The 18,471-nt window shown below is 40.6% G+C and overlaps 1 protein-coding gene across 1 annotated transcript in view; it reads left to right on the forward strand.

Moving 5' to 3' along the window:
- The first annotated feature begins 12,854 nt into the window (after positions 1 to 12,854).
- The window catches only part of pvalb6 (parvalbumin 6), a 58,611-nt gene continuing 52,994 nt past the window's right edge, over positions 12,855 to 18,471 (forward strand). The window contains exon 1 of the mRNA XM_072692860.1: positions 12,855 to 13,265. The gene's annotated coding sequence lies outside the window, so the exon portion shown is untranslated. The remainder of the gene's footprint in view (positions 13,266 to 18,471) is intronic.

Raw genomic sequence — 18,471 nt, forward strand, 5'->3', positions numbered from 1 at the left:
CCAAGTTTATCCCACAAGTGTTCAATGGGGTTGAGCTCAGGAGTGCTGGCAGGCCACTCAATACTCTCCACTCCCAAATTCTGTTGGTAGTCCCTGATAAACCCTGCTCTGTGGGGGCGAGCATTGTATTTTGGAGGATAGAGTTCAGTCCCAGACTGTGGAGATATAGGACTGCCACTGGTTGCAGAATTTAAGATAAGTTAGTTCATACAGCCCTCAGTGTTAGCCTCTCATGAAGTCTTTCTGTGTCAGAGAATTGATGCTAAAAGGCACTTCACAAAATTGGGTAATTGAGCAAACATTGCCATCTAGTGGTCAGCTAGAGATATGTGACTAGGTTTGTATTAAGTGCTTTATATAGCAAGTACTTATGTACACTTAAAGTACACTAGACATGTCCAAATGTTTGTGGACACCACTTCTAATTAAAGCAATTAGCTACTTTTGGCTGCACCCATATCTGACGCAGGGAGTGATTTTCACCAGTTCATACTAAGACTGAACTTGGACTAGTGCTACAGATTCTCAGTCGGAAGGAGATCTGGACTTCAACTTTGCCATTATAGAACATTCTCATTTTGTTTGGTATAAGGAGCTTTTTTAAGCTGACTGAAGCAGGCTGTTTCGCAGTACCATCCATCTGTCCTCATCCCCACAATGCTGCCACTTGCGAATATTAAGTCATTGTTAGGGCTACAGCTTGTTCACACTCGTCATTAAAAGCCAGGTGCAAATTTCAAAGCTTTTTAAATACTCCTACTAATTATTCAATGAGCAACTGCTTAGCATTATAACTGTTCATAATGTAATTAAATATGTGGATAGATCTTAAGAGAGCAGTGCATAATACAACTAGAAGTCCTTTTGCAAGGAAGAATGGGGGAAGACTCCCCAAACAAGAATCAAAAGACTCTTAGCTGTCTACAAAAAGTAATGACCATGCAGAGTTTTCATTTTGTTGTTATTTTAATATGTTAAAGGTTAAAAAAAATATTAAAGCAACATGATGATACATATTGAAAACTGGTTTGGGGTTAAAGCGAATCACTGCATTAGTGTAATTTATATGAATTGTTTTCTGAGCAAATGAATAAACAAAGATTTCATAGATAACATTTAAACTATGCCTAAAACTTTGACACAGTACTGTAAAGACACAGTAGCCTGAGAGAATGCACTCGCTTTTTCTGTCAATGACTGTCTTACTGACACATAAAGACCTCCTCAGACATGCACGCTCATTTGTGTGGCTTCCTGTGTTAAATGATGCAACCCTTAGTGCCTTTTATCTGCCGATGATTCTGAAAAAGTAGACATTTCCTTCCTCCAGCCACTGTCTCTCTCGTCTATCATTTGCTACAATCAAGGGTAGTGTAGGGGGGATGTGACAGCCAGGTTTCACTGTACTGGAATATTACAGGGATAGCAGTGGGTCTGCAATTCCTTTGATTCCTTTCATTAAATGTTTCATTTGCTATGTGCACACAGATGCTTCTGACCACTGTACTATCCCACATATACACTTCTCAACATCTGAACTGCCATTGAAGCAGGCCGTGGACCGGACTGTCACTGGTTCAGTCATCAGGAATGGCTTTCACTTAACCCCCATTGGCTCCCTTTGCTGAAAGGACAGAAAGCTGATGTTATTTTTTTTCCCAGTGGTGCTGGATCTGTGGCCCACTCACTTAGCAAGCTCAGCTACAGATACACTGAAAATCATACAGCTCAGTGCAAGTTTCAAGTTTTTGATTTATTTGTCATTTGCACAACATGTCAGGACATTTATGCATTATAAAATGCTTGTGGTGAGGCTCAGGTTGATACTCTACAGGAGGACAAAACGATATACATACTAAACATATTAAAATAAAGTTATCTAAAAATTATATTAAATAATACAAAATATACACAGAATACAGAATATACAAAGACAGGAGGTCTCTGTAGAAATTCTCTGATTAGCTACTGTTGACTAACCAAATGAGACCGGTTGTTTGGACCTGTAGCCAGCCAGCTAGGCCTAGATAAGTTGGCTAACACAGAACAGACCGTGTTCCAGCTCGAATCACACACTTTTATGGGATAAAGCCTCATATTTGAGAGCACAAAGCCAGAGACACATTTTCTGACACATTCAGCAGACTGGTTCAGTTTTTATTTTAGCATGCAACTACATTGCAACTACATGCAACTACAGCAACTACACTGCTATTTTTTTCCAAGGCTGCTGTCAGAACATGGCATCATCAATCAATGATCTTGCACAGCGTCTCTACCCTGTGTCCATCTTAAACACAGCTCATAGAATGAATGAGCTATTTTGGCTGTGTACTAGATTTGACACCTTGTAATTTTGAAATACCATCCTCATTTGCAGATACTGTCATAATTCTTAAATATCATGATATATGGCATTACTGAGGTCTTCTGTGTGTTTCAGTAGATTCATGCAGGTCCATGATTGGGCCACATGGGGTGCTTCACGATATGAAGAACACTGTCCAGGGAGTTTGGTAAGCTTTGTATCTGGCAGAAGGTCATGCTGGGAGCCTACTCTCTCAAAGCCCGTCAAAGCCTGACCCTAGACAAAGTGTTACAAAGCTAGCATGGCTAAAAGAGTGCAGATGCTAAATGTAGAGTGCCAGGTTGGTCTGGACAGGTTGTGTAAATGGGGATGAGCCTTAAATGTCTTAAATCTTCTATTATAGATTGGCCTTAGACCAGAAACTACTAGGAAACTAGAAAATGTACCAACATATTGTGATTTAGCAGATCCTCCTATCCAGTTTAACTTGCAAAAGCGCCTGTTCTCCACTCAGAGAATGTAATTCTTTCGCATTTGAAAATGCTACAAGAACAAGGGCCATTGCTGATATCTAGATACAAAAATATACAACACATATATGAGACATTTTATTTTATTTAAGCCCCTAAGATGTAACTAAGTGCAAGATTAGTGTTCTTTTAAATGTTTTTATAAAGAAAAGAGTCTTCAGTCCATCTGAAGGCCAAAGTCAGAATCAGAATACAGTTTATTTGCTCTGTGGCCTATATCATTTCGTAGAAGAGAGGTTTCAAGAGCATCTACAAATGAAATAGATGCAAAGAACAGCGGTCTAATGATGTTACAGGGGTAAGCGAATCGTTCAGCGTGTTTCCCACGGGTGCTTATTGGTACAGCATGATGTGCTTGTCTGGGTGGTACCCAAACTCTAGTCAGCTGGGTAGAGGCTAGAGATGTCAGCCACTATGCTATAGAAACCAAACCACAATCTAAAAACAATAAGTGATGTTACCATTGCCATTTCTGTTGAACACACATTTCTGTTGAACACACATAAGTGTTCCATCATCAAACCCATATATGCATTCACACTTTTTTTTTCACAACTTTTGAGTTGTCATGTTTCTGTATAGAATCATTATCTTTAGTAAGTCACTCTGGAGGGGAATATCTGCCAAATGCAAAAATGCAGGCTGAATTTCCCCTTTAAAGCAATGTATTTCACTGGCAGCCTAACACTGGATAAAAAAGCAAGTATGTGAAAGAAAGATGACTACAAAAACGGCGGTTGCATAGAAATGCATCATGTCGTCCTAAAATATTCTCTCGATAATAATCTTTTTACATTGCATGACTCATACAGCAGTTTCTGGCTATGATACACCACATTCAACACCATAAGCATGTGGACACTTCACACTAACAGACCTCGCTTTTGTGACTCAGAACTACACTGAACTCCCTAAATGCACCTCTACACACACAGGGTTGTAAAACAAAGGTTTGCCTTCAGTCTGGACTCCTAAATTTGTGCAAATTTCTAATTGAATTTAATAAATGATATTATAAACCAAAAGCCTGCTAATGTCTCACTACACTTAAAAAAACCCACTGTGGTAGACTTGCGTGTTTGCTTTGGATCATTGTCTTGTTGCATGACCCAACTGCACTTAAGTTTTAGCACACAGACAGATGACAGGACATTTTCTAAAAGATTCTCAGATACAGAGCAGAATACCTATTCCATCAATGGTAGCAAGGCATTCAGGTCCTGCAGCAAAGCATCAATTTTGTGCAACTTTTCCCCACTTTTTTTGTAGAACGCCAAAAGTTCTCACATATTATGTCGGAACGTATTAAATTAGCGGCTTGTGTCTTTCGCATCACATGTGGTACATAGGGTGGTACAAAATTGTGATCTCAAGGTCCCAGTTGCACCCAAAGAGCAATATTGAATAAATAAAATAATAAAATATAAAAAGGGTAGACATTAATAGGAAAAGTTGCGAAATTGAAAACGGTAGCAGCAATATGACCACAATATATAAAAGGAGCAGCATGAATGAATAAGTAGTGGTAACATAATAAAGTGTCCAAGTGTAGAGAAGTCTATTAAGGTCGGGGGACTGTATGGTCCATACTTCAACATTTTAATTATCGAGTTTCGTGACAAAGTCAGGTAAAGTTTCCTTTTTATGACTAATCAATTGAGCGGTTTGACCAATGGTTGTATGCATGAAGAATGTGTGGCAGCCGTATAATCGTTTGCTGATGTAAAATTGATTCGAAATTCCGGGCATTTTAAGCAATTCAGAAAAGAGGATGTATGGTCAGGTTATTTACTGTATAAACTGACTAAAATGACTTGCAAAAAATGAGTATTCAGTGCATCAGAGCAGCGTTTGGCATCAGCTATGTTGTGTCATTTCCCACAGGATGTTGCAAAGCAGAGACCATAGTGGTGCAATGGACAAGTATGTCACATTCATTAATAGGAATTTAGTCAGACATCTGGTCAATTATTCACCTACTTACATAATTAATATGTTTGCATAAAAGATTTGACCACAGATATTTTTATATTTATTTTATAATGACCCTCATCCTGGTTTTATGTGTCTCAGGGGAATCACATGCTGCCCTTTACCCTGCCAGCATTGATAGCATTGTTTGATGGGGAGTCCTAGACAGTATGTGAAATTAGACACATCTAAATGTGATGCTTTCAGTATTAGAAGTTCTGAACATCTATCTGTGGTGTCCTGCCATCCTCTTTTATGGTATATACTGCCTCCATGTGGCTATTGGTGGGCTTTCACATACTGCAATAGACATGCAAAGAGAGGCACACAATAAAACAGCAACATTGAGCACATAGAAGGGGTTTTACAATCCCTGATACAAGCACAAGATTGCTTAGACTCTGTTCTTTTTCAGGTTATATCATTATGTGCACACAGGGCTGGAATATAATTAGAATGTAATAAGCATTTGAATGGAAATGGAAATTCATAATCCAGAAATTGATTATCTGTAGTTACATTTTGAAAAGTTAGTCACTTCATACATTTTAGGAGAATACTTTTAGAAGACTTACCCACTAAACCCACCAAAAACATACAAGCTTTAAAAGAAACTCAATTATTACTCATTAGATTAGACTCAATTAAAGCTCATTATCTACTTCAATATTAGTGCATTATGTCCTGTTCTTAAGTATTAAATGTAGAAACTCTAAATTAAGCTTTAGCTTTTTATACACTTAACATTATTTACCTAAGAATGTCATTTTACTTACCATGGCGTCTGCTTGTTCGTTTGCATGAGTGACTTTTATGTTGACTCTGTCTGTTTGCTTGTTTGGATTAGTGATGTTTTGGTCTGTTTGTTTACATTAGTGACGATGGTGAGAACTTCATGGCAACTTTATGTAGCTGTTTTTTAAGTATTCCTAGGTACCTCCAGGTCTGTTCATGTCCAAAAAGAACCACAGACTATAGCTTCCCTCGCTATTGAGCTCTCGTGTGGAGGAGGGAGTGGAAATGAATGAGAGCTATGGAGTTTCTAGCTCTGATTGCAAAAAAAAAAACATTCAGGCTCGGACTTGGAATAAAAGTTCCACTACATTGAAAATCATCTATTCTTTTGCCTCAAAAAATCTTACTTGGTGTGTATAGGCCTTTACACTTAGCCAGAGTCCGTACACTAACATGACTCACACTAATATAACTCTGCTTTCCACTCACTGTGGCCATGTTGCCCTCTGACTCCTGGGACTATTTATTTAAAGACCTTTAAAGGTCCAAAGCTCCAATTTAAAGGTTCTTCACATGTATACAGCTCTATTACACACATGGTTCTTTATGAAACAAAAGCTGGTTCTTCTATGGCATTGCTCAAAGAACCCTTTGTAGCACCTTTAATTCATAGCTGCATGATTTTATGTTATTTAACTCCCTCTTACCCTCACAAATACTTCGAATCGCCCAGTCCACAACATCTCAACCATAGTGTGTCCCCAGTGTCCTCTTTGTTGCAAACCGCAATATCCTAGTTATGCTAGCTATCCTAGTTATGCTATCCTAGTTATGCTGTTTGGACAAAAGTATTGGGACACATACACATTACATCTTCAGGAGCCTTTATGCCATCCTATTCTAAACCTATAGGCATGAATAGCTCTGACAGCAGGTTTGAAACTCTGTTGCGACTCTTATGCACTGTGCGTATCAGCACCCTTGCTGTGGACTTATTCTTTCACAAATATGTGTAAAGGCAGACTGCATGGCTAGATGCTTGATTTGATATACCTGTGTCAATGGGACTGAATAAAACACCTGAATTCAATGGTGAAGAGATGCGTCCCAATATTTTTGTCCATGTAGTGTATTAGCACAATGGGCTTAACTGTTGTCCTTTTGCATCAGTGGTTTACTAGAGTTTCTAAGTGCAGTGTAGCTATTCTTTAGCCTGGGTATTCCAGCTGAAACCTGAATGTTCACCAAAACAGCTTTGCTTCCAGAATGGTTGTAGAAGAAGTTTGAGTTTTTGAGGGAAAGCCATTGAAATATTGGTGAGAATCAGCTACACTGCTTGATTCTGTGTGTGTGTGTGTGGAGTCAGGCAGCAGTGCTGTTCTCTGCAGCAGGCTTGGCAGAGCAAGCCTTTGTGGTCCAGCATGCGTGAGAGAGAAAAAGGGAGAGAGGAGCATTCAGTGAGAAAACACATGGAGAGTATGATGATGTAAGAGTGTGCAGAGTGTATTGTGCAAAAACACACACAAGCACACACACATGCACACACAGCTCCAAAACCTACACACCACACACTTGTACAACCTCTAACCCATGCACACAGAGGTGCCCATCAACAGCTCGCTACAAAACACACACATAAACTCAAAGGTACCAATCACATATGCAAAACCCACACGCCATACAGATGAACAGCACCTCCAACACCCCACACAGAGTGGCTCATGTCTCCAAAACCCACACACACACATGCACACAAAACCTACAGGCTCGTAGAGGAGAAAGCCCTGCTGATAATGTGTTTAAGAGAGAAAACGGAGAAAGGAGGGCAGAGAGAGAGAGAGAGAGAGAGAGAGATGCAGAGAAGCAGCAACACTCTAGATTTTTATTTAAAAACCCGCTACATTATCTAACCAGAATGGAGCGTCGTACTCCTCCACAAGTCAAAACTAACCCTCCGCACAAATCTATGGCCTGATGCAGTGTGTCTGAAACGCATGTGATTTGATTGGAAACTGTGCTGAAAATTTAATGCTACTCCAAGCTATGATCTCCTTAGCTTTTGCTCTATTTGATGCCTTTTTTGCTGTAGCATCGCTATTTCCAGCCTCACTCACACACACTGTGTGCAGGCTCTTCCCAAATACTGTGTAATCAGCTTATAGTGTGTTGTACTGCTGCATATAGAAATACCAAATCTACACGTAGCTTATAGCATTAATCTCCCCTTAATGTAGAATAATACACTACTCACAATCAAATGGAGCGCTGTGCTGCATACTATATAGACAAAGGTATTGGGACACCTGCTCATACATTCTTTGTTCTGAAATCAAAGGTTTTAGAAAGAGTTAATCCTGCTTTTTATTACATTCAGCGACAAGAGCATTAGTGAGGTATCAGGATGTCAGATGATCACCACCCCACCTCATCCCCAATTCTCCAACTCCAAATCCCAAAAGCATTGGGTGGAGCACTATAGTTCCTGAGAACATAGTTCCACTGCTCCACAGCATTATACAGGGCATTATTCCCCTCTAGCTCATGTCTGGCATTAGGCATGGTGCCAGTAGGTTCATGTCTATCTGCTCCAGAGAGTCCTATTCTATTGGCAATAAGATAGTCCTATTTTATAGACAACGCAGTACTCTACACTGACAATTAATGTATGTGTGTTTTTGTACATGTTTTTCAGCAATGGGTTAAAGAAAGGGAAAAGAAAGTACTGGTAACTGGTTGTTACTGGTAGGACTGGGAAGGCTAAAAGCTAACCTGTCTACAATCTCTTAGCTTGCTAACAGCACATCACTGTTAGGACAGTGAGAGGACACAACAATAAGTAGACAACAAAACTAGCAGGTAAGTTTCTGGAATAATTACACTATTTCTGTTACAGTGTGAAAACTTTGCTACAATATATGGGTTTTGCGGGCCGCTGCTGGTGCTGTAAAGCAGCCAAAAGAACCAAATGACAAACAAACTTTTTTTGTTTTTTACAAAAGTAGAAATCTGCAAATAAAAGTAAATAAAAGTAAAATCTACAAATTTCGCTCAGGGAACGCTGGTTAGACAAATGGACAGATGGACAGATGAACAGATGGATGGATTGGCAGGCTGATGACAGGGACAGGCTTTTCACATCTTTGTGGCTTTTGATTTTGGTAAGCAACAGTTGTATTAGAATTGTTAAGATTTGGAAAAGCCCTATCAGCCTCGTGATTGGTTAGAGTCTGGCATACTTAAGCATATGATTTATGCTTCTGCGTCTACGGTGTAAATATGGTGGTGACACAAAGCAAGATCCATGTTCATCCAACTAAATGTAATAGTGCTGGCGAAGGTGAAAACACTATGCAAGCAAGCAGACAGTCGATTTCTTGGGCTACAGTGTAGGGTACAATGCTGCACAAAGACTATGCTGTAGATCTGGCGCAGAAACATCTACTGGCCTGTAAGCTTTTCCCAAGCACCTCCTAGTTTGTACTTAAAGTACATTATTTATAGGACTTAGTACATGTGTACTGTGAACAAGATTAACCTAATTAGAAAGAAAACCTGGATTTAGGTTCCCTGGATCTTTAATGTAACATGCAGCATGTATCCCATGTATTTAAATGACGTGACTACACTCTGGGCAATAAAATGCACAGACTCTGTAACACACTGGTTAACCACCTTGCACAATAAAGGCGATCTTCAAAACCGATGTTCATTTTTCCCATAGACAAAAATGTCCTAGATCCAGGAATTACTAAATGCCTTTACATCCTCTGAGGACTGTTAGAGCCCAGCTGAACTGGGACCTGTAGCTAAAAGCTTTTCCTTATCAGGGCATTGAGTGTTTACACCACATGGCCGCTGATAGAATGAATGAAGCATGCACACACACTCAGATCTGCAGGACAGTTTAGAGGACATTACCACAGTCTCTGGGGAAAGCAGAGAGGCAGAGGCGGTGTGGGGATTTTTCTTTAAATGAATATTTCACTCTAATCTTCAGGGCGTTGAACGCTTTTAGAGGGCAGCTCTAAAAGGAGGTATCAGAATAAAATAATAATTATTTACTTGAACACACAAACATTGGGCTGGTTTCCTAAATCCATATTAAGCCTAAGCTTAGATTAAAAAAAAATCTAAAGTGGTTCATCATTGGAATTGTAATTTCAGGAATCGAATTCTAGGCTTAGATGGTCTGTACAGCTAAGAAAAAGAACTTGTAACTATAAATTATTATGTATTTATAACCACTATAAAATGAATATGCAACTACTGAAGTTATTTGGGGTGTAGCACAATGACATCATCTGTATCTCTTTCTGAATGCCTTTGGTGCTCTAGATATCTGTCTCTTTATCTATATTCAGGTTTTCAATAGAGGGCATGGCCTACACCTGAAGTTTACGCTTTTCCAGGCTATTAAATGACATCTCATTATGTCTGTTTGACTGTGTGATAAAATAATATACACCAATCAGTCATGCCATTAAAACCAACTGCCTTATATTGTGTAGGTCCCCCTCCATCAGCTCTAACAGCTCTGACACAGCACAGACATAGGCATAGACTCCACAAGACCCCTGAAAGTGTCCTGTGGTATACCCATGACCCCACTGCCAGTTTAACCTTGGATTCGTTTTCATAGCTACTGACCACTGCATAGTTGCTCAGATTCAGATCACTAGCTTGCCTCTTTTTCCTGCCTTAAGAACTGAGGTACTACATGAGTTACTACATAAAGGTTGACTTCTCACTATTGGTGCAATCACTCGTCGCTATTCATGGTTGGGAGTCCGAGAGAGTGTAATTAGCCACCCTGTAATTGCCCCCCTCCTCTCCCTTCCCCCTTCACTCAGTGTGATGTTAGCCAACACAGTTGTCACTAAGCTGTGGTAACAGAACTGGCAGTAAATGTTCTCCTCCCAGCTTGTTGAACTGTCATTGATTGACATTGCTAGCTACCACCACCACCATGCCTAACTTGTCAAGGCCAAGGCCTCTTAACTTCTTGCTAGAGATCATGATTGACAGCTAGCTGATAGCTGTCAGCTTATCTGTGCACACAAGATACCAAGACACAAGTTCAAGGATCTCAGTGCAGATCTGAGAAGAATGATCGTAGAGTTACACAAGTCAGGAATGTCTCTTGGAGCCATTTCTAAACACCTTGTCCAAGATCATTAGTTCAAACAACTGCCATAAGTACAGGTTACTGGGAGGCTTAGCCACTTTGCCAAGCTCTGGAAGAAGCCCCAAACTGTTACCCTCAGATGAGTGGAAATTGGTTAAGTGCACCAAATGTTTGAATCTCTAATAAAGGTGTGTTTTTGCACTCATTCTGCCCCAGAAAAAGAACTGCTCAAAGAAATGATTAAACTCCCAGTATGGCCATGGCATTCATATTAAGCTAGTTCTGGACCAGTTGGTGTACCCAACCTTCTCTAACCTATCATCCATGACTAGACAAGACAAGACAAGACAAAGCATGACAAGACTGAGTTGGACCACCCAGCCCCAATAGTGGCTGCTTGAACCACCTTACCTTAGTCACCCTTGTATTCAGAGCATCCTGTTGCCTTTAGCACAGCCTTGGTCATGTTCTGTGTACCACACTCTCTAAACCTGGAGCCTGGCTTTAGGTCCTGTCATGTTTCTCTGGTCCTGTCACTTTTAGGGTTGATCAATCAGTCTCACATTTGCATTGGCGTAGCTAATTTCTGCCCATAGCTGCTGCAATGTATGGAACTGACTGCATAAGTGGCTTCTGAGTGTGTTTGACCTCAAGCTGTGTGTCTATGTATGTGTGTGTTTCCAGACCTCAGTTAAGCCACACTGACCTCAATGTGTCCATTCACCCATGACTCAGATAATGTGGACGTTATTATAATGTATATCACTTTCCCTCTCTCTTTTTTATCTCCCTCCCTCTTTCTCTTTAAGTCTAGCTCCCTCTCCCAGCCTCTTCTTTCATGTCATCCCACATTCACTGGCCTCTTTTTTTCCTCAGAGTGGTATTATCTAGTGGCAGTGCCCTCAGGTCAAACTAACTTGCCTTTGAATCGTTTCTTCTCTTCTATCCTCTTTATCCCCCCCCCCCCCCTCTCTCTCTCCTCTTCTGTGACTTTTTCACTGTTCTTCAGCTCTTTCATTTTCTGTTTATTGCCCTCCGTGCATGTAAATAAACTGAGAATTGGGGGGGAGGTTCTCTTTTTTCTTGCCTTCATCCTGGACCATTTCTTCCTTCTATTTTCATTCTAGACCCTTTCTGTCTTTCTCTCTTTCTTTCTTTCTTTCTTTCTTTCTTTCTCTCTCTTCTTTCTACTATTTTCCTTCTTTCATTCTTTCTCTTTTTCTTTCATTCTTTATTTATTTAGCTATTTCTTTGTTTATTTGTTTCTCACATTCTTTCTGTCTTTCTTTTTGCCTGTCTTTCTTTATTTCTTTCTTTCCAACCTTCTTTTGTTCTTTCTTTCTTTCTTTCTTTCCTTCTTTCCAACTTTCTTTTTTTCTTTCTGTCTTTTTCTTTCTTTCTTTCTTTTTGCCTTTCTTTCTTTTGTTCTTTCTTTCTTTCTTTCTTTCTTTCTTTCTTTCTCTCTCTTCTTTCTACTATTTTCCTTCTTTCATTCTTTCTCTTATTCTTTCATTCTTTATTTATTTAGCTATTTCTTTGTTTATTTGTTTCTCACATTCTTTCTGTCTTTCTTTTTGCCTGTCTTTCTTTATTTCTTTCTTTCCAACCTTCTTTTGTTCTTTCTTTCTTTCCTTCTATCTTTCCTTCTTTCCAACTTTCTTTTTTTCTTTCTGTCTTTTTCTTTCTTTCTTTCTTTTTGCCTTTCTTTGTTTTGTTCTTTCTTTCTTTCTTTCTTTCTTTCTTTATTTATTTATTTATTTATTTATTTTATTCTTTCTTTCTTTCTAGACATTTTCTTTTTTTCATACTAGCATTTAATTTTTTATTCTAATTTTTTATTTTTATTTTTTTTATAGGTATAGAGTTTTTTGTTCTTATTTTTTCATCATAAACTCTTTCTTTCATCCTAGGTTGTTTTGTTTATCCTAAGCTCTTTGTTTTCTTTCCTTCATCCTCGATTTTTTCTTTCTTTTAACCTCAACACTTTCTTTCTCTAATCCTAAAGGTTTCCATTTTATTGTTTCTTTTTTCTTTTCTTTCTTTCGTTCTCTCTTTTCCTCACAGGCTCTGTTCTCTCAAGCATTTAAGCATCACGCAATCCCTGCTGTCCCAATCTACCACCCCCTCCCTCCTTCTCTCTTTCTCTCTCTCTCTGACTCCCTCTCTCCCACTCTCTCTCAAACACATACTACCATCCCCTCTCTCTCACTCGATCTCTTCTCTACCAATATCTCTCTCTCTCACACACTACCTCTCTCTCTCTTCCAGCCTCTCTCTTCCCTCCCTCCTTGCCTCCCTTTATCTTTCTCTCGCTCTCTCTCTCTCCCCTTCATCTCACCTCCAACCACTCAGCGCTCCCTTTACCTCCTGCTCTGTCCTCTCTCTCCCTCTTTCTCTCTCTCTCTCTCTCTCTCTGTCTTTCTCTTTCTTCTGCGATTTCTTTTCTTTCTCTTCTGTCTCTGTTTTCTCTCTTTCACTCAGCGGCTCCCGGACGTTTCGGCTACCCGTGTTGTGTGTGTGCCTCCGTTGTGCCACGCTCTCGCACAAGCCTGTCCAGCTGCTGCGCTCAAGCCAGGACACACACGCTCCACACCGGGTAAGAGATGGAACACACAGACACACACACACACACCTCACACTGCATGAGGGCGGAGGGCAAGAGGGACAAGATTTTTTCACATGCAGGACAGAAGAGGATGGGACAGGAAAGAAAGCGGGAAGTGGGAGAGGAGGTGAAGATAAGACAGGAGAGGAGGTGAAGAAGACGAAGGGATGAAAAGAATGTGAGGAGAACAGGAACAGGAAAAAGAGAAAAGAGGAAAAGAGAAGAAAGGAGGGAAAAGTGAAAAGAAGGGGGGAGAGGGAAAACGGGACAGGGACAGGAAAGACAATAGAAGAGTAAAGAAGAGAAGAGAGGAGAGAGTTGCCGCATGTGTAGGAACTGTGCAAGAGCGTGGAGGGCTGCAGGAGAGTTGAATGCAGCGAAAGGGGAAAAGAGAGAGAGAGAGAGAGAGAGAGGTTATGAATGAGACGAGCGTGAGAGTACGAGCGTGAGAGTATAGGGCTCTCCCCAAAGCAGAAAGAGGGACTGGAAATTAAAGGACAATAGTGGTAAATGAAAGGAGAAGAGATGAGCAAGAGAAGAAAGACAAAGGGAGAGAGAGAGTGTGCGTGAATGCATGCGCGAAAGAGAGAGAGACAGAGACAGAGAGAGATTGACTGTGAGAAGATTCTGCATTATCTGTGTATAAGTGGCTGCAGCATCATCTGTGTGTAATACCCCATTCACAAAGCACAGCTGAGCTCTGCCAGCCAGTCTGCGCTGTGCATACGCGTGTGAGTTTGTGTGTAACAGTAGCTGTGAATGGATTGCAGAATATAAACGAGCTGAGTGTGACAGCACCTCGCAGGTTCTCCTCTGTCTACATGAACGGGACGTTAGGGTTTCAATGAAGTAACAGAAGCCCTCAGCAGGACACAAACTTCTGTAGAGTGCTTCAATGCAGCACTGGTGAAGGTTAAAAGGGTGCTACTGGTTGAGGAAGACGATAGTGATGATGAAGGCTCTCTGTCCTTCTCTCTCACTCACACACACTCTCACACTTTCTCGTTATTATTCTTTCTCCCAATACGTTTCTCTCTCGCGTGCTCTCACTGTCATGCACACTCTCTCTCAAACCTCTGTCAATCCAACCCCAATGCCTCCGTTTGACTTTCTGTATCTCATTCTCACACACACTTACAGTGGCTACATTCTCTCTCCCCCTCTCTCTCTCTCTGTCTCTCTCTCTCTCTCTCTTTCAGCCTCTGGGTTAATCTGTGCTCCAGATTGCCAATGCAGAAACAGCTGCATGGACCCAATGCCTTTAACACCACACAGTCAGCCCTGTGTGTATGTGTGTGTGCGTGTTGAGTGAACGCCCAATCACACAATCGGCAGTGTGCGTGTGTGTGTGCTTGAGCCTGTGTAAGTGCAAGCTGCTGCAGGGGTAAAGAGAACTGAATGAGTATCAGGGAGTTTGCAGGACAAAAAAAAAGGGGGGGGGGAATAAGGGAGGGGATGGAAAAAGCACTGTAGCCACTGTAAGTGTGTGTGAGAATGAGATACAGAAAGTCAAAAGGAGGCATGCATGTTTGACTGACAGAGGGCTGAGAGTGAGAGAGAGAGAGAGAGAGAGAGAGAGAGAGAGAGAGAGATAGAATGTATTAATTCTTTATTTTCAATATTATCACTGAAAATGAAATAGTCTTTGTGAATGAGATTAAACCCATTTTAAAACCATGTGCATCTGCATATGAATCTGAATCTTAGCCCTGCAGTGCAAGAAAGAGTGCGTAAGTGAGACAAATAAGGACAACACCTTAGAGAGAGAAATAGAGAGAAAGTGGAAAAGAGAAGGAGAGGAAGAGACACGGTTTTATTTATTTATTTATTTATTTCCAATATTATTACTTAGATCTTACTTAGATACTTAAATCATTCTCTTCTCAACAGTAGTTATTCAATTTACTGCAACAGACCCCATTTAAATCTGCATCTGAATCTAAATCTAAATCTAAATCTAAATCTTAACCTGCATTGGTCTCTGCATTTATCTAAATCAGGATCTGAATTGAAATCTGCCTCTGCATCTATCAGAATCTGAATCCAAATCTATGTGAATCTAACTCTTAATCTGCATTTGCCTCTGCATCTATATGAATCTGAATTTGCCTCTACATCCATCTGAATCTGACTCTTAATCTGAGTTTGCCTCTGCATCCAACTGAATCTGACTCTTAATCTGAGTTTGCCTCTGCATCCATCTGAATCTGACTCTTAATCTAAATTCCTCTGCATCTATCTGAATCTGACTCTTAATCTGAATTCCTCTGCATCTATCTGAATCTGACTCTTAATCTGAATTCCTCTAGCATCAATCTGAATCTGACTCTTAATCTGAATTCCTCTCCATCTAAATCATAGTCTGAATCTACATCTGCCTCTGAAATGGAATCTAAACCCCAATCTTAATCTGAATCTGAATCTTCCTCTGCACCTGAATCAAACAGAGAGTGTGAGAGCTTTAAATCTATTCACATCTAAATGTCAGCATTGCAATGAGATAAAGATACAAGGGAGAGAGAGAGATAAGGACAGTGTCTAAAGAGAGAGACAGAGTGAGAGGAGGGGGTGTAGGAAGGGAAGGAGCGATTTGCACGTGGTGTGATAGAGGTTGCATTGCTGCATCGCTGTGTGAACCGCTGCACTGCTGCTGACACATTAGCATGTTCCTCCAGACTGACAGCAACTCAGCAATGCATGTAGCAAGTGTGTATGTGTGTGTGTGTATGTGTGTGTGTGCGTGTGGGTTCTTGAGGCTGAGAAGCCTTAGCTACCGAAGATGTCTTTATTGTGTGAGCTTCACCCGGCAGAGACATTCTGCAGTGATAGCACGAAAGTGTGCGTGTGTGCATAAGGGTGTGTGTGTGTGTAAGTGTGTGCATAGGGGTGTGTGTGTGTGTGTAAGTGTGTGCATAGGGGTGTGTGTGTGTGCTGGAGTGTGTCTAAGATGCATCATTCCTGCAGGCAAGCTGCTTGCTGTGGTTAATGAAGTGGATATCAGCTACCCTCCCCAATCCCTCTCTTTTGCGCTCTTATTCACAGACACACACACACACACACAAACTTACACTTTAATGAAATCACAGTCAAACATTCAGACTGGATTGTAGATTGCCAATCCAAAAAGAAATACTAGCAAAATCAACCCTGTGTGTGTGTGTGTGTGTGTGTGTGAGAGAGAGAGAGAGAGAGTTCTCCTTATGGGCTTTTGGGACTACAGTTATTATTGCTAGTGGATATCCTGATTTCATTAACATCAAACTTGTTCCTGCATTAAAAACTGTACTATAATTAAAGTAATAGTTTCATGTACTCAAATGGCCATATGTTTGCGGACACCCCTTTTAATGAATGCTACATTAAATGAAACAGGCTTAAATCAACACAAACTTGCTTTAAACTGCATTAAAAATACCAAATAGACTGTCTGATGTAGATCTGATATCATAAGCACCAAGGAAAATGGGCCAGAAATGGACAAAAGTATGTCACACAGTTGAAAACAGTAGTAGCGTTGTCTTGTAGCCTGAAATATGTCTGTACTTTTGTCCATGTTTATGCTAAACTGAAAGCCATTAGCTCATGCTACTTGTTCGCTCTTCTTTAGCACATCAGCTACATTTTGGGGTAACGGGGAGCGGTGTGTTAATTTGATTTTTGACTGAACTATCACTACTGCTACTGAATTCTGCTTTTAAAATCCTTTTAGCTAAAAAAAAGCAGTCTGGAGAGTCTGATGTCTTTATTAAGTGCCTGATTCCGTACGTGGGTAGCATACTGTACAGTGTGTGTGGTTGGGTGAGTGCAATGTGGTTGGGTGGTGTGTGTGTGTGAGTTGTGGAGTGTTTCACTGTGGGATGCACTTTGTGATGGGTAGGTGGGTAAGCAGCTTTTAATGGTTTCTTGGCAGTTTGTTTGTGTGTGTGTGGGTGTGAGTGTAGGAGCTAGCATGTTTGGACAGTTGACACTAATTGAGTATTGGCACATAGAAAATGCGTGCGTGTGAGTATAGAAAGTGTATGCTTTGGTATCTACAGTACATAGGCCACTCCTAGATCAATCTGCAGCCCAACACACACACTCACACCCAAATTCACCCAAATGAAGATTCAAAAAGCTTCCGTCTGAGGCTGTTTTGCATGGCAATGACTTGAGTGGAGAGCGTCCATTGTAATTTTATTCAAATTAAAGGTGCTGTATACGATTCTGGAGAACGACTGTTGATATTTCAATTCAGTAGGAAAACAAACACACCTCTCAGTGCTCCTTCTAAAGCTCCATCAATTTCATGCATGTTGTTTGGTAGCAAAGTGATGTTCATGCCTTTCATTGTTCTGAGGTCCACCCCCTGTCCCCTGTCCCCGTCCCACTTCTTCATTGTTTACAAGTGTCTTAGCTCTTGCCCCTTCCCTTCTCCTGTCCTGTGCACAAACAGACCCTAGAGTATCGCTTAATAATACCACATTCCCAAATCAAATCAAATCAAATCAAATCAAATTTTATTTGTCACATACATAGTCATACACAGTATAACTTGCAGTGAAATGCTTTTATGACAGTCTGCCCACATCAAGCTATACAATAAAAATCTACATTTAAACTTAACTAAACCTTAACTTAATGAAGTAAAGTGCAAAAGTGCAAAAGAAAAATAAAATAAAAATGAAGAAAATAAAAATAGAATAAGGCAATCAGGCTGCAGATTTTAATACCCTCAATAGAGAATACATTGTGAATTAATGGCGAAAGACCCCAGGGTTAAACATACCCTCCACCTCCAGAGAAAGAAGAAAGGATCAAACCATGCAGCTCTTGAGTCTTGAACTGTCAAGCTTCACCTCCGTCTCATGCACAGTGCAGTCCACTGTAAACTGCCAAGGTCAAACAGACAAGCACGTTTGGAAGGCCATGGTCAGCAGATATGCGTGGACCTTTCAGAAATGTGCATCAGCCAGATAAGAGCCCATTAAGACTGCTGCAGTTTTGCATAAGTGTTAGCCTAAATAGCACAGTCAGTGTCACCTTGCTGCTGAAATACATATTCATCAACGTGCATTTATGAAAAAAAGGCGTGACCTCTGAAGTTGTTAAATATGTGTAATTTCCCAGCAATTGCAAAGTGAAAGGGTAACGGGAGCTCTCAGGATCGCCCTTCCTGGCCTCGCTCGCTTTAGTGCGTCTGGTTTGGCCTGGCACA

Source organism: Salminus brasiliensis, chromosome 12, assembly GCF_030463535.1.
Source record: "Salminus brasiliensis chromosome 12, fSalBra1.hap2, whole genome shotgun sequence".
Taxonomy (NCBI): Eukaryota; Metazoa; Chordata; class Actinopteri; order Characiformes; family Bryconidae; genus Salminus; species Salminus brasiliensis.